Below are 17,790 nucleotides of genomic sequence, written 5' to 3' on the forward strand. Positions count from 1 at the left end.
ACTAATTTGAATGCGTTCAGAAAAAAATACATCTGCAAATAGTCATCGTTAAAACACAGATATAAAGGGCTCACATCAAATAAGTATGTCAGGGCACTGACTTAGGTCGTTCTTATTTTTGTATAATGGAGGAAACTTGACTTTAAAGCATTTATGCTGACAGTATTTTTCTTGACTACTACGGCTTTTAAAGGCATCACAGTCTCATCGCAGTTTGTGAGGAAACGTTTCCTTTGTTTCATGCTACTGATCGACATGCAGTTGCAATAATAACAACACACACCAGTCCTGAGTCACTCTCAGGGCTTTCACCAGATAGACCGGGGTTAAACACTTGTGTTGGACCATAACTTTTTATGTTTAGTTTTTATAGAGAAGTTTCAATCGCTCTTTTGCTTTTAAGCACTGCTCGGTTAGGTTTAGACGACAAAAACACCTGTTGAAAAGATCGAGATTTGAGTTCAAATTCATCCTATCAAATATGAACTGCAGGCATGAAAGTTTATGCCAGTTGAAATTAATTTCTGTAAAATAAAACAATTAAAAAACATTTTTCCAATTACAGTGCATGAACTTCCACGGGATTGGGCTAGAAAACAACTGGGAGGTTTTTTTTTTTTTTTTCAACCTGTAAATTAAAAAACTAAAATAATATTTTTGCTAGTGCCTAGTGAAATCTGTACTGTAAATTAAAGTGAATAAGAGCCATAACAATGAGTCAGTATACACCGATGTGGCTGCACCTGTTCAAACTAATTCCGAAATGAAGTACAACATTGTTACACTCACTCTAGTCATCGTGCTATGGGACAGTGTCTTCACCGGATGTTTGCAAAAGACTGACACTGGGTAATGCTGTAATAAGAGAAAAAGGTGATCCCTCTGCACTTTTTATGAGCCACGAGTATGACCTAACATTACATGGATGGATTGTTTTCTATTAACTTATAACTCTGGTATCTACATTCCAAAAAAAATATTTAATATCAGTCATTTTAGATATCAATGTACCCATCTCTACACATAAGTGTTTCCATACAGCAGTGTTCCAGCTTCGACGATAACAGAACAAGTTCACAAACAAACTTCTTTCCAGTTAATCATCCTTAAAAAATATGTTTGCATGGTAAATGTGATTCTCGTTGTTGCTGGATTAAAAAAAAATTTAAACACACAATAGTCTGAAGCTTTGACTCATTGTTTGGTTAATAACCTGGGATCAGTGCCCATTTTAATGATCTCTATCAACTGCAGGAGTGAAAGGAGAGTGAAAGAGGGCTTCTCTACAGGATGAGTGAGTCAGCACAGTAAAGAAAAACATTTACACCGAGACTGAGACGTCCCGGTGCCAGAGTACACGTGAAGCACACCTTGATGAATATTTGTTTACACTCCTCTTATCTTGTGACGTCCGCGGCCGAAATGTTCAGGTGACTCATGGTTTATAAGGGATTATGTTACAGTCACCCGGGGAATCTACCTGTCTGCCTGTCTGCCGCCTGACCCCGGGTTCATCCCAATGTCTTTTATTGAGCAGTATGGTTTCACAGATGATACAGCTGTAAAATCAGAGCTTATGTTTTACAGTCTTTACATCCGTCTCCTGTACTCCAAGGTAAATGCAAATGAAACATTTATCAGTTACTTTTAGTAGCTTCAAGAATTTGCACACAAGTTGAGGTCCTAAATGTAAACATGATATAATATCTTGTGCAGGTCCTTTGTGTTGCTTTGTATTATCAAAGCTAGAAGCAAAACTTTACCGCGAACCACACACTTTGCATACATACTGTAGTTCTTGTTGGTTTTGAGTTTAAGGATTAAAAAGATTCAAGACCTCCCAGCTGGAAAAACATAAAATTAATATATTGGAGATGGTGGTGATACAACCGAAGTAAAATCAGCTTTTTATTTCTTCTGATTTAGACAAAAAAAAAAAGGGGTCTTTGTGTGCGCTCCCTTTTAAAGACTCTTTCTTTGTTCCCAACTTATGGACCATGTCTTACCCTTAGGCTCATTAATGTCTCTCTCTCTCTCTCTCTCTCTCTCTCTCTCTCTCTCTCTCTCTCTCTCTCTCTCTCTCTCTCTCTGTATATTCTGTATGTGGTGTTTACTTGGGACATACTGTATTAGTAGTGTCTACAAATAAAGCTCTGCAAGGTTATACTTGTCCTTTGAGCTTAATGCAAACATGCTTAAGGACAGTGCTAACATGTGAAGCAGGTATGACATCAGACTTGTTTTTGTTTTTGACCTGATGACAATGATGTGACAAAAGAAAAAAAAAAAGGTTGTAATCGGCAACATTCATCTATCTGATAGCTGGCAACAAAAACTTTCCAAATTCCTAGAGATGCTTAAGAAAAAGTCACTATGATACCTCCCGAGCACCATGACTAGCATTCATGCCAGTTGTTGTGCAAATACAGTTGTGTTCAAAATAATAACCAGATCAGTCACTGTTTTTTGTAGAAATTATATTTCTACCTGGCAAATAATTTACTAGTAGGTGTAGCAGGGTAATAGAAAACAAAAGATCCAACAGTTATGACATGCATGCTGCTGATTCTGTGAAACTAGTGTCAAACAGGTGGCTCTTATTTAAGGACAAAGGCAGCAAAAACTACCATTCGAATGGATCGAAGAACAAGCAAAACGGCAAAGATTCATCCAGTGATCAGTTCCAGGGAGATCAAAGAAGGTCTGGTTGCTTTGAGTGACATGTGGCTAACACGTTGCTAGCTGTCTGCCTAGTTGTCATCCTGACTCGGCTCCTCTTATTAGCGCCACTCCTTTGTCCATATTTTAACTAGCTGGGGGTTAGGCGGAGTCAGGCACTGCCAAGTAGGCAATGGCTGGAGACACCATATGAAAGGCATTTCTCAATATACATTCTTGTCTGTACTTGTGCTCTTGTGGACTTGTGAAATACTGTACCAATTCAAAGCATGCATCTGTCCAAGTACAGTCCAGAAACCTGGATGTGTACTTGCCCCTCCCATTTTATTGAGGATGCACCATGAAGTTTCTTGTGAGGACTTGGGACAGTCACATATGCATTTTGTGGCCACCATTCCAAAATGACTTCCAAACTCGTCAAGACCAAACTAGAGAGTACACAAGTTTGCACACTTGGTACTGATAAAGGCCCTTAGCTTCAAATTTGTTTATCAGGAAGACTCTGGGTCACGTGAACATTTCACCAGAACATTTAGTAGCGTAGTTTTAAATGCTTCACTCAAAGAGTTTCTGCCTGTGTCTGAAGATAAATTCTGTGATGTTAGGTCTCTACTATATTCCCCAAATTTGTTTTCATCCACTCCATCTGTTATTCCTGATGTTTGTCTCCCCTGCATGCAGAAACGAGATAAACCATTTATAGGCAGCTTACTGGAATAAAGTGTGTGCTGACATTCACACAGCTATTGGTGTTGTATGCGTGTGTGGCTGCACCTGATCCAGTGGAAATGTTAAAATCAAACCTTTCCTAGTTTCTATTAATCTGACAGATAAAAACTGAGTTTAGATCTCCACATCAAACCAAAGCCACAAACGAACATACTGTTCCAGTCTGCAAAATATCTGCAGAGCTGAAGATGAGCAGTGGTGACTCATTTTTGGCCTACATGTGTATGAGTGTATTTGACATTAAACTATACAATTGGCAGAATTTATCCATGATCATTCTATTTATCTTCTGCTCACTAATACATCATTAGTCAGTCCTTTTATAGAATTAATAAAACATTTATGGACATTTGTACGATAAAATGACATATATAGGTCTCTGTAGACGTGCTTCGACTTGTTTTAGGAGTTTCAAGCATTTTTACAATTCGGAAAAGCTTGCAGAACCACAAACCTTTCCATATTAGATTATTAAATACATAAGGTAGCTGATGGAATATTTCAGCATGCAAAAAGGGAATTTGAAATGCGATGTGAAATATTTACATCTTTTTATGGCTGTTTAAGTTTTTTGGTTATGTAATTTACCAACTAATTTGTGCTAAAGGAGATTAAAAAAAATAAAGCAGCTGAACCGATCTCACCACTGCAGGCTCTCATCAACCATTAGTTATGTTTATATCACTCTGTGACCTTATCTAACCTCAACATAAGGTCATAGACTTTCAGTGTGACTGATTTAGTCTGCACTGAGCACCATCTACACCCCACGCCACCTTTCCACTGGTGGAAGATGTGAATCTGCTTGACCCTGGAAGAATATGTGAACTTTTACTTTGAAGGTGGGAATTGGGCTGTTGCCTTGACACTGGGTTTACCCTTATAAAGGAAACATTCATTAGTCATTTTGAGTCCTCTAGGTTTAAATGTGGACTATAAAGACTCTAATATAAGATTGTATGACCTACTAACTGTGTCTCAAAATAACTCACCAACTGACAAACTATGGTATAAAATGGATTACTTTATTGCTGAAGACAGATCTCATATCCTGGAGTTAGAAGGAGAATTACTTTTCCTATGAGTAGACATTTATACCGACAAAATTCTATATTTTAGTGTCGTTATGTGTCATGTCTGCGCGTCATAATTTCAGTTTTATACCCAGTTGGTGCTTAATATTTTAAGTTACATTCAGGCCACAGTTTGACACAGCTTCAGTTGTAGTTACAGCTGCTGACCATGTCGATAAATAGCTGAAGCACAAGACGCCACAATGAGCTTCCTGCTTAAAACACCTCATTCAGTATTTCTGACCCATTTCCTTGCCGCCCTGTGCTATTAGGAAACCACTGATTTAATGTGTTTGATTAAAATGTCATCGTTCTTACCTCTGTATTGCAGTGTTGAACTGGGTGAACACATCTAGAGCTCGCCACTTTATAAGAGTTTAAAATGAAATAAGCAGCACACTGATGTGATAGATGTCACTGACCTCAATGAGCCTTTGTCTTCCTGGGGTCAAACCCCTCCAGGCTGCTGACTGATTTGACCTTTGACCAGCACTGTGCAGCCTCACCACAGCTTTAAAGAGGTTTAAAACAGACATCACCAACAAACAAATAGTCTATGTCCTTTTTGTGTGAAAGAAAATAGCTCTTCAGACCAGCACGTGGCAGTAGTCTATACTCATCATTCAAAAGAGGAAACTGGAAGAGCTACCATTAGTTGGGATGCTATAAAGAGCTACAAACCGCCGTACAGAGCTGACCTCTCCTCTGCTGATCTGTTGGTCTACAGTTTACACTAGATGATTATGTCTTTCAGATTCTCTGTGATTTTATCACCTCCATTTCTTGTTTCTGACTGAAGAGCCAGTCGGCGGGATCTGAATCCTCTGAAAGGGTGTATGTTGAAGTGCTGCTAGGAAGTAGACGATATTGCCAGGTCAAGGACATACACAGAGAGATGGAGCTAGGTGAGCTGAGAGTGGGAGGGCTCCAAGGACCAAAAACAGATCAGCATTCCCATACACTGCGCTGCCATTGAGGATATTCAGGACATTACTGATGAGTCCAACTTATGCCTCTCCACAAAGACTAAGGTCTCATCGACAGGCCAACAGTAGCTGGCCATTAGCTTGGAGTGTCACGGCCTTAACAACTGATGAAAGACCAGTATCACCAGTGAACACTGATCCTTCAAGATTATAAAAACTATTAAATAAAAAGTATTAAATCATGATATGAATCCGTTATGGCAGACTGTCAGACAGTAAATATGAGTCAAACTTCTTCGGTTTTAGATGCATTTTACACAGTTCTCGTGTGACACAATCATGAGATGAGTTGTTCCACTGCATAATGTTCATCAGGGTTTTGTAGTACGTTTCCCAGTCAAAGTGAGAGTTGTAAATGTTCTAAATAACATACAGTGCAGTTTTAGTGACTTGCTATCTGCTGTCATTATCACTTATGTATGGGAAATAACAGCATCAGTGGAAACTACAACTGCAGATATGTCTAGATACCAAAAGAAAAGGCAACAGGAAGCAACACATCCTGACTAATGGAACAAATGACTTCCATGTGCAAACCATAAATCACATAGATGTGTGCCACCTATTCATTTGAAGTATTGTCAGCGGTAATATCTTCTTTGATGAGGACAGAGCTATCTCAGTCTCATTACACAATGAGTCTAAAAAAGGAAATGTTCTGCACTAGATGTGACCGTCCTTTGCAGAAACGTGAACACAAACACAACGGACAACTTCCTCAGTTTGACATGTTTTATTGATGTATTATCATTTCTTACAGCCAGGATTCACTTCTGCTAAACCCTAAAACAAGAAGCATGGTGAGCTTTATAGGCAGCAAAATATATATCTCCCGCCCTCTTTCTCTCTCCCAGACTTGCTCTGTCTTGCCCTCTTTCACACACGCACTCTTTCCTGTTAGGTCCTAGTTCACACGGTCCCTCTTCTCTTCGAGTACATTACAAAGACTTTAAGCATTCAACCCCACAATGAACTGAACTGTCAACTTATCAACTTTATAGAAATCTTAGGCATTTTACAGCTGTAGTTGTTAGTGTTGATGTAAAAATGCCATATTTAAAGAAATGATAAACTTATTAAATATAGACAAAGATGGATGACAGATGAAGCCAAAATATCTCAGAAATGTGCGCTGCTATCTTGTGCTGATGACACATTTACAACCAGCATCTATACAATAGCGAGCCAAGGGTGGGGGTTGAGGTCCTGTCACTTGTCTTGCCCTCGACGCCACAGACTGGTTGCAGTATAGGTCATACCAAAACCAAACCAGTACAACTCAAATAAATGTATCATATGTTTTTATGTAACACTAAGAACCTCTTATCGTGTTATGGCTTGATCTATTTTTCATATTTCTGATCACTTGCAGCTATTCGGTACAGTATTTTGTCATGATTCACAGTTTCTTTGATAATGACGGTCCTCAGTTAATGAACTGTACAAAAGAACGTCAAAGAACTGTTTCTTTCTTTAGCCAAATGATTTCTCATTGGATGTTTCAAATTGCTTTTGCAGTCTGTTCAGTAAGTTAGATTTGTGTTTTGAAAGCTAGCGTAAATAAGTTAATGCTAATGCTACAGCTAGCTATCAATAGGGAACAGAAGTTGTTACATAGCAACTATCAGATGCTAATAAAATTTTATCTAGAAATGCTAAGCCTGCAGCTAGCATCAACAATAGCCCAAGGCAGTTAAGATGGCTGGGTCTACACACTCATATTTGGGCGGGACAAGAAGCGTGGCTTTACGGTCCTGACACTCGCTGCCTTCAAATGGGAGTTGTGACTTTGTGGTTAAAATGTGCGAAGTTGTGTACACAAAATCCTTTGGCACTCAACTGGTAACATCAGTCATAAGTAGTGACAACATCACCGTAGGCTAATGTTGCCATCTAGAGAGATACCACGGCTGACAGTTTAGCAAGTTAATTTGCCACTATTGACCAAATGACTTAATGTAGGAAATTCACAGGCAAATTTATCCCTTGTACATTTAAGGAAATATAAATTTTCTCATTTAAACTGCAAACACAATCCCATTTGAATGCAGCCTCTGGTTGCAAATGCTGTCACCAATGCAAGATGGCAGCTCTTATTACCCTGATATACCGGCTTCATTTCTGTATGAAGGGAGGAGGTGGCCCAATTTTATGTATGAGTCTATGAAGTAACATCCCTAGTACATAAATTCTCTTTGGATTTTTGGATTGTGACCAAAAAAAGGTTTTGTAATAGTTGCTCAATATTGTGGAAATTTTAAAGTTAAGTTAAAAAATAAATAAAATTTAGAAAAAGCGGAGGAATGATTTCGTTTTACTAAATGTGCTCTGCTGGAAAACCTGATCATAAAATGAGTCTTGACATCAGGATTTTAGTCAAGTTAAGAAAATACAGTAAATACAGTACATAATAATTAATATAAACATATTGACTGTGACTAAAAACAAATAAATGGAAGAGAAATTTTCTACACATTTTTTCTGATGCATTTGCCCGTTTCAGATTCAAAACCAGTTTTCCTGTGAAATGAAAAACTTGTCACAGATAAGCACATTTGGAAATTTAACAATGTGCTTTTAATGTGTGACAATAGCCTAAGGTCATGAAACTCACTCAACCCATGACTGGCAACTTGTTTAAAAATGCTACACTGGTTCTCAGCAGTCACACTCAGCCAGATGCTTATTGTTCAGCCATGAAACCTCGTCATAGTTGATCAAATAATATCAGTTAATGTTTTATATCACGTACTTTTAAAATTCTTCTTACAAAATATCTTAAAATGATGTCCTTACTAGGGATCATTTTATGTGAACCACATTCTCCTCCGCTTATTTAATTATTTGAAAATAAAATTTCATATTGGTCATTAGGGTTTGATGCATTTTTTAAGAGTTACTCTCAGATTTCAGTCTAATTGTATCACAGCCGGTCCGTTTAGCTCCACTTGCTTATGAGTCACTAAAATAAATCAGCAAATTAACGTGGGATTCTACTGCCAAAACACACTATCAGCCATACTGCTTCAGTTTTAAGGAAGTGCAGAATGATCCTGCAATGCCTCCGTGTGTAGCCCCTGATGAATTCAGGAGAATGAATAGTGCTGAAGTTTTTGTGTCAACTGTGGACAGAAAACACAGATTATCAGTAAGATAATAAGCCTCGCAGTCAACCTTTGCACGTACATTAACAGCCTGTTGATGTAGGAGGTCAACTGGGATCACCTAAGAAGCCAGGCCACTAAAAACAACTGGCTGAACAGTTTATTGGTTGATAAACAGATACACCAAGCAGCTTTTATTCATGCCAAGTCGCAGCAAATTGAATATCTCTGAGTTTGGGTTATGTCAAAACTTCGCCGTATGAAAGAATAATTCAAACAATTACTGTGACCATTAATTGCTTGAACAAATTTTTTGATTTTTGTTCTGAATGTCACAGACTAATTTATGGCTGTTACCTGATTTTATAATGCTATTATAATTTACTATAATATATATATTCTAATATTTTGGATTATTATTATGATTATAACTTTAGTTTTTATTATTTTAATCAATAAGATACAGACAAGGTGCATTATCAAGAACACACATAGAGGAAGAACAAATAAAAGACTGTGGACTCTTCACATAAGTATGAATTTTTTATTAATTGTTTTTTTCTACAGGGGAAAAAAAAAGATTTTAAACTTTAAATGATAATTAGGAAATCTGCCTAAATTTTAAAGTTGGTGTACACAGACAGGTGTCACACATGCGAACCCAGGCAGTTTAGCAGTCAAAATATTTTTCACCGTAATGACAGTCTTGTTTATGTTTTTAAGATGCAACTGCATCCAGATGTTTGAATGAAGGCAGGGCTAAATCACTCCTGACTTTCTGTGCATCCCTATTTTTTTCATATTCCATCAACGTGTAGGTCAGCATCCTAACCTCACATTTATTGATTATTGTGTCATCAGTTTTTAAGCACAAGCTGTAGATATAAATCAGAAATTTAACAAAGCATACACACATTTTCTGGAAATGCCTGCCCATCAGTCACTCAGTAAACTGAACGTAAATACACACCAGAATTTCGCGACGATTTCCATTTTCCATATACGGTTATTTTATCCCAGCTCGTGTTCATCTTTTAACTTTCGTGTTCAAGTTTAAGAAGATTTATGGACATTATAAGACTTTAAAAATTAGTTTATTGTATTCATGCTGGAGACTGTTCTGTTGGACCTTATTGTGTTTATTTATTTAGTTTTGTCTTCATTTTATTTTATTTTACCACCATTCTTATTTTTTGCTTTCTCTCTTTGCATTTGAATGATCTTCGTTGTGAGTCATCAGTAAGACACTTTGAACTGCTATAACATGGACAAAATGTGGGCTACAGAAACGATTTAACTGATTAACTAGTTAGTTACAGTAAAGTATAGTATAGTAGGTTTTGCCAATATAAATAAAACATTCTGAGTCAGAGGTAGCTAATCTTTGTCTCGTGTTTTACTAGCTTTGTTCACCACCAGCTGTGATTTCAACAGCATCAGCATGACCTCATTGGGTGTGGAGATTTTTCTACAAAACAAGTCCACAAGCCGAGAACCAACTTGGCAAACCAAAAAACCTCAACACCTGGACAATTAACAGCACCATGAACCTCCTGCAGGTGTTTTATGGTCAGCTGGTGCATTGCGACAATGAAAATGTTACTTACTGCCCCCTCTGACCTCTTGAATTTGTTCTTCCTCTCAACATTTGAACCAATTGTTCCCTGAGGCAATTCCACAATTTATTCTGCCAAGAACCAGACGCTGCTGCAAACCACGGCACACAGCACCACCTCTCGAGTCGCCGCCTGTGGTCTCCGGTCCGGCCCATGGTGATGATGTCACGACCAGAAAATGACTCGGCGATGTCTCAACTGGAAATGAACCAGAGAAAAACAGTGTTAGGATGCAGGAAAACATAGAGAATGAGCATAATTGCAGGGTTGACGCAGTACGATTTTATCGTCTGTAGAGAAATGCATGATTGAACTAAAATGAATATTTAAGAAGTGCTGTATAAGATGAGAAAAAGTTGATTGAATTGAACTGGTATTACACGTTTTTAGCGACATTGTTCGACTGATTAAATGGCTTTAAGTCTTAAAGAAATTCCTGTACACTTTAACCAAAAACATATATGTAGGCTTACAGAGGACACTTGCAGGAATATAACACAGAAAGGAGTTGGAAGTAAAGATGCAGAAAACATTAATAGAAAACATAAAATATCAGTAGAAATTAAACTGAAAATCATTTATTTCCTAATAGTTTCTTCTTCATCAAACACACTGCCCTATTCTTGTTTTTAAGCTTATTTTCAGACTTGAGAAACAAGTAGAGCCATAAACTTTTCTAAATGTTTCTTTAATAACTTTAATAATTTCTTTCTTAATAGCTAAAGTATCAGTAGATTAGTCTCTAGTCATTTGTGGATATCCGTTATAGTTCGATAAAGTCTCCACAGTTTATAAAATAAATGTTTCTATTGCCAATTACAATAAAAAACCCACTTCTGGGCCCTTACAATATAATTACTGCCTTCACAAACACACATACAAGTCAAGACAAAAAACAACTGGGTAAATATATGTCACTTCTATACTAACGTCACTGCAGCTTCCTGCTTTCCCACCAGATCTCCTTTCTGGTTCATGCTGAGGACATGACATGCAGCACACAAACACACGGCCACTACAGGGAAGCACTGACGGAAACAAAGGAAACATCGGGCTGTGATCTGGACCAAAAATACACACTAAGTTACAATCCAGGGATGATCTTCCCGTTTTTATTACACCAAAGTGTCGTTTCTTTTTCCTTCAGCACTTTGGTCGCAGACGAGGCCTCGACAATAAGGAGAATTACGTTCAGGCACAAAAGCGCTCCATTTGAAGATCTCTATCATCAGCAGTTCCTCTCTTGTTTTTTCCCACTTGTATTAACTACATGTTATACAGTTGGATCACTCACTGGTGAATGTCTAATGTACTATACTGTGCATATGTTATGTTGTTTTATTCTATGTGTAATTTTTATTTAACATCTGATTTTCCACCAATAACCCATAAAAAAACACCCTGGGTTTACTCTGACTCATTCAGACTGATTTTATCTTTAATATAAAACAAATTAAGTGCATACAAAACTGCATAAATATAGTATATCAGTAGTGTCACTGAGTATATGTAGCATGTCTGTCTTCACATTTACACATTACTGTTTTCATCATTCACTTTTCTTTGGCAACAGAAAGTCTTTTAATAACCCAGCAGACCAGACCATTCATTTCCACTTATTAGCTGTCTCATCACTCACTTATTGTAAACTTAAGTTGTTTATCTGAAAAGCGATTGGGTTTCTGGACTCCAACAGGGAGAAGGGAATGTTTTTGGAGTCGTCTCTGCAAAGGAAATGGTCGATGTTTGCCGCTTCCAAACAACCTGCACATCACACAGTTAGTTTTATTTGTTTGTTGTTTTTCTCCATCATGCTTAGCCTGTGTGTTTTTCAGTGCTTCCTCGGCTCAGTCTGAACCAAAGGCAGTATCAACCAGTTAGCATCTGCAAAGGTTTGTTGCACACATACTCTGCCATGATTGATTAAATATAATTCTGTTATAAATCACCATGGAGCCTGAAACTACTTAATGTCTGCACAAAAATCTTTAGTAAAAGCTTACAGTCTTGGTTTGCCAACTCCCTCATTTACCCTTTTATTGACTTGATTAGCATCTTTTCACTTTGGAGTTTCTAAAATAAACTTGCAAATCGTCTTATTCATCATTAGAGCCAGGTTAAACATGGCCAGGGCTGATTAATGTTCCTGAGAGTTGAGCTGAATACAAACAAAATTTACAATGTCAGATTCACTTTAAAGTCTTAGGGTCATAATTAGGGTCACTTTGATTTGACCACGCTTTGCTTAGTCATGATGGACCTCGCCTGCTCAGACTAAACAGATTAAAGCAAAGTAATTTTTGAGGCTTCGCCTCGCTGGTAGGAAAGAAAAAGTGCCTTACAGTTTTGGCTACACAACAGACAATTGGACCTCCTCCCTGGAGTTTTGAGCATCAGTGGAAAAGATGAAAGCTGCATGAGACATTTACACTTAAAGCTTTTAGCAGATATTCTGGAAAACTTACACTCACTGCAGCATACAAATACAAAAGTGAGACATTTTGATTGTGGATCAAACTATGTATGTTTTCTATTTGCACTATTCTGGTAATACAATATCCCTCCTGTGTGATGGTCATTTTTAACTTTTCATCTCAAGACATGACTTACAAATGAGAACCAGTGACCACATGCATGTACAGTACTTCTACTCTCCTGCGATGCAGCAAAATGTATATTCGACGTCTGATTGTGGTTACATGTCAATAACTGTGACTCATAATATCTGCTCTCTTAATGTGTGCAGGCTTTTTTGCAGAATAACTGAGAGTAGCAACTCTAAATTCATGTTTCTAGTTTAGTAATTTGTGTAATTTGTTCTTTATATAGACTCTAATCTTGAAATGTGCATCTCACACAGGTTTAAATATTCTGCTCTTAGCATTGATTTTAACCTTGTTTTTACACATATTGGCTCAAAACAGACAATTTGTTATATATTTTTATTTTTTTTTAAGATGTGAATCACAAGCACACTTGTATTTCCCTTGTACGGTGTGTGGTAGACACAATTCAGATGACCTCACGAACACAAACTGTTCACAACCATCATAATTAGGAGTAAATTGTCCAGTTGTCCCCTAACTGACAAGCTCTTCTCCTGAGGATAAATGACTTAAAGTATCACAGGTGGACACCGTGATTGAAGAGCCCGTAGAAAACGCAACAAGATAAATTGCAGTCTTCCATTTATAACCCAGCCTCACGCCGTAGCCATTACACTGACCACAGGCCAGACGGCTTGAAATTTCTCAGCTCTGGTGACGCTGTTCATCATTCTGTTAAGAGCTGACAAAATGAATTAGTCGTCTGCCCTTTTTAGTGGAGTACCACTTAGTTTCAGTCTCAATATTGCAGTGAAAAGATGTTTCACCTACACTACAGGTGCATTCGTTTCTGTGAAGTTCAGCGTGAAGTATCCAATATTGCTGTCACCAACAGTGCACCTTCATGAGATCTGAATCTCGGCTCACAGCAACATAACCAGCTTGTCCGCAAATGTAAACAACAAGTGGATAAAACAAAGGTGCCCATTCATCCCAGTGAGCTTTTTCTCTCAGGACAAAGACGTATAACTATGATGAATAATTTACTGGAGGGACGGGACCAGATTAACCAGTCTGATGGATGACTGGTGCTTTGTCTTCCCCGTTTGATAAAGTGGATCTGCATTTAGCCCTCTGAGAGCTGCCTTAAACGCTGCAGAGTCCGTTTATTGAAATGAAAGTGACAGGATGTTTTAAAAGGGTGTAACCGATTATGTTTAGATATTTAACAGCAAAAGCATCTCATCTCTGCATGTGCTCGCCCCTGTGTAGCGGTAGATTTAATAAGAGAAAATGGTAAAAAATAAAAAGTCTGTTCATTTGATGGAAATGTAGATATCCCTCTTATGTATCAGGTTCAAATATATTCCTCTACTGTGTACATTTTAAACCGTTGGCAGGAGTGACCCATTAGTAATAAACTGAGGTTTTGTATGCATAATACTAACATGTTTAATAAATGAAAGCATTCAGTAAAGTGATAAGCAAAAGCAGTCCCATTAAACTCAGAAGAATCTCAGTTTTAGAGCTGATGTCTTTTTCACTCAATATGCAATATTTTGTCTGAAATCATTGAGTTACATAAACTAAACCACTACAGAGACACAAACTATTTGTAGAAATTTGTTATTAACATGCACCGTTTAAAATAAACTAAACAGCAGTATTCTGAGAGAAGTTATGTTTTCACCAAGTGGAACATTTTGTAGTGTCAGGAATTACAATATCCACAACTAGGAGGTTGGAGTGAGCAGCCAATATTTAACTTCTCACATCATGACAAATGTGACATTAAATCAACATTAATAGCCTTCTGTTGAAACAAATATTTACATAAATGCGAGCAATACTAAGTTCTAGCAACTGTTCTGTAGCTTCTTTGGAGGAGAGATGGCAACGAAGTTTTAGACTAAAGGATAAAAATAACAGGAAGCTGATATACAGCAAAGCAACACAAATGCATCAAATGTTATTCTCGCCCCTCTTCCAAAAAATGGTAATAGTAGTAAACAAACACAAAATCTCTGTTGCACATTGACTATATTTGTCCATTTATTTCCTACATTTGGGTTACTATCCCAACGATCAGGTGGACTGTGCTGAAGGACAGTGGGATTTACATGAAATTTAAAGACAGAGAAAGAGAAATTCATTACATACTTTATAAGAGTGACAGCGCACATTTAAGATAAATGTGTTCCAAATCAGGAAATGCAAACCCAGACAAAAACACAAAAGAAATGTAGAAAATTTAGAAAATTTACTAAACAAAAAATTCAAAATGTTGCCTCACAGTTAGGCTGCAGTCTGCCCCCGTGTCTGGCATGGATTTAGTATGTATTAGATTAGGACGTGAGAGTAAAAAAATCCTCATCACTCAACATTTATTTCATTCTATTAGACATTTGTGTGCATATGAATTCTTCAAGTATGGCGAAAAATATGATTTGTGAGGTCACAGCTACGTTGACCACTGTTGATAGTTCATTGTTAAGTCCAAAATGGAAGTTTGTGTCAAATTAGAAAATAAATAAATAAATAAATAAATCTCTTTGAGATGTTCCTGAGACTTCATGAGAATGGGATGGATGGACTTATACACAACCCAAAAATATAATGCGCCTGACGACTGCTATCAATGCCACAGTCAGAAATACAACATCACTTGACAAACTGGTATTGGCTATTCAGTATCCATGGGAAATACATGACATTTATGTACCAGAAGCTTTCTGGTTTCCACTTGTAGTACTGTAGTAGTATTCAGCAGTCACGTTTGAGTAGGTTTCGGTTGCGTGCAGGTAAACAGTCTTTTGGAAACCAAAAGAGGCAGAACGCATACTTCGCAACGTCATACTTTTGTCAACAAGAAAGCTAACACATTGTGTTTGTCTACCAAATACATTAGATGTTATAGTGGTTTTAAAACTGTTGACCGAGTGAAAACTGCCTTGCCCATCTCATGTTGCTAGATGGGTGGAACAATATGAGCATCGTACTGAACAAGAAGTCTTGACCCGGATATCCGCTGGCCGCACTGGAAGCCCTGAAACATTGGCCACTGACCCCAGCAACTAACTCATCAGATGACTGGGACGACTACAGACCCTGATCTCACCAACAGATTTTTAAAAACACCTTAAACTGCAGGTCTGTCGTGCGCCAACATATGCGCAAGTGAAGCCGCTATCTGACACTCACCACCCATTTATTATGTGTAACCACTGAGTGTTAAAGCAAACTGCATGCCGGTTAAAGATCAGAGGTCGTGCCATGAGATTTCTCTGCTAAATCACTCTATTCATTATTGGTGGAAGGAGATGAAGCGGTCTGATGGATGAGTAGGTGTTTTGTCTTGTTGTCATTTGTGATTAAGTAAAAACCTGCATCAGTGTTAAGCAGGTTGAAGAGTACTTAACACCGGCTGCATGTATTGGCTGGGGATCAAAGGTGAAGGCGAGGGAATTACGTAGGGGATAAGTCATCCAGCTGACAATCTTCTTTTTCAGACTTTTTCTGAATTTGTGCATTATTATATTTGTACCAGAGATAATTATTAAAACAATAATAAAGTCAATTTTATTTCAGGGTTATGTATATAAATAAACTGGTCGTACAGTGATACCCTAAACAACAAAAAAATAATCTGGCATTACTCATTTTTATTACACTTCACTCAAGAAAACTGCAACACATCTCAAAAAGCTACAACTGTAACACACCGAGGAGCCTGTGAATGCAACGTGCAGCAAAACAAATCCACATTTGACGTCGACTTACTGATCTTTTGTGATCAAATGAGGAAAGAGCCGCCAACAAACACACAGCAAAACCACTCTTAACATTTAACACTGTCTGTTCAAAGGGCTGAAAACAACAACAAAAAGCCTGTTTGCATGGCTGACAAACTGTGTAATTACAAGGCACACTAGCATACAGCCCTTTGTGGTAGTTTTCACTCAGCTCTGTTAAAAAATTTACATAATTTCTCTGCTGTGGCCTGGCTGCTCTGAAGCTCTGCGTTTTACTTTGTGTTTTTAAGGCTCAAGATCAAGTCGTTGGGTTTTTTTGGTTTTTTTTTTACAATGCAGTCAAAACAATTCATATCCTCATAAATGACACACAAATTTCCAAGTTGGAATACAAACATTCAACGTTCAGATAAAAAAGAAAAAAATACTTTTTTTTTAATCCAAATTTATACAAGTTTATTTTAATCAGGACTCGAAAGATGTGTCAATGTAATCAGTGCAACATGTCTGTTTGTGTGGAATACGTTTGTGCTTTGCGCAGTTTACACTTACGTCTAATGCTAGCTCTCATGACCAGGAATGCTGGAAATGAAACCATATCTCACAAAAGCTCAGTCCAAAAAACAAAGAACCCTGATCCAGTCCTTAGAAGTGTGGGAAATCTCTAAACAGAGGCCTAATGAAATGATCGCTTTTTAAAAATGACACTGCGGACCACAGCCGCACACACAACGCTACGCATGAGCATCTCAAGAGAAAACAGCCTGTGGCTTTCAGACCTCAAAACAGTGAGACAGCAACTCAAATATTTGGATTATTACACTGAGTTTTGTCCGATGGTTGGCTGGTGGTCAGTGTCTGGGTGTCGTCGATGTGTCATCGCTTGTTTTTCAGACAAGAGGACTCTCTAGAGCTGATGCTAACGGCTAGTGTGGTAGCATGGCTTTCCAGGGCATTTTAATTTTCTAAGCAGACTGATGTAGATTTCCATTAAGTTGGTGTAAGGAACTGTTTGCAGATAAATAATACAACTTCATTTGCATGTTAGGATAACAACTGACTTTGCTCATTAATGACGGAATATAGTAAGTATTACATTTCCTAAGTAGGTCTAAACTCTAAGGTTCTAAGCATAGACTGGATAAAGTTGGTGCCTCTATCAGTTTTCTGGTGCTCCTTTCTTTCAGTATCACTGTCTTTCAAAATTTTCCTGTGAAACCGCCGAAGATCTGATAGCTTCAGCCTCACTTACAGTATATCAGATTTGTTTCCCCCCTCCTCCCCTTTTCCTCCATGTGGGTGTAC

At 37.8% G+C, this 17,790-nt stretch overlaps 1 long non-coding RNA gene across 1 annotated transcript in view; it reads right to left on the reverse strand.

The window, feature by feature from the left end:
• Positions 1 to 5,686: 5,686 nt before the first annotated feature.
• The window catches only part of LOC311500634, an 84,373-nt gene continuing 72,269 nt past the window's right edge, over positions 5,687 to 17,790 (reverse strand). Inside the window, exon 4 of the long non-coding RNA XR_014699490.1 lies at positions 5,687 to 10,385. This is a non-coding gene — a long non-coding RNA (uncharacterized lncRNA). The remainder of the gene's footprint in view (positions 10,386 to 17,790) is intronic.

Source organism: Chelon labrosus, assembly GCF_963514085.1.
Source record: "Chelon labrosus genome assembly, chromosome: 15".
Taxonomy (NCBI): Eukaryota; Metazoa; Chordata; class Actinopteri; order Mugiliformes; family Mugilidae; genus Chelon; species Chelon labrosus.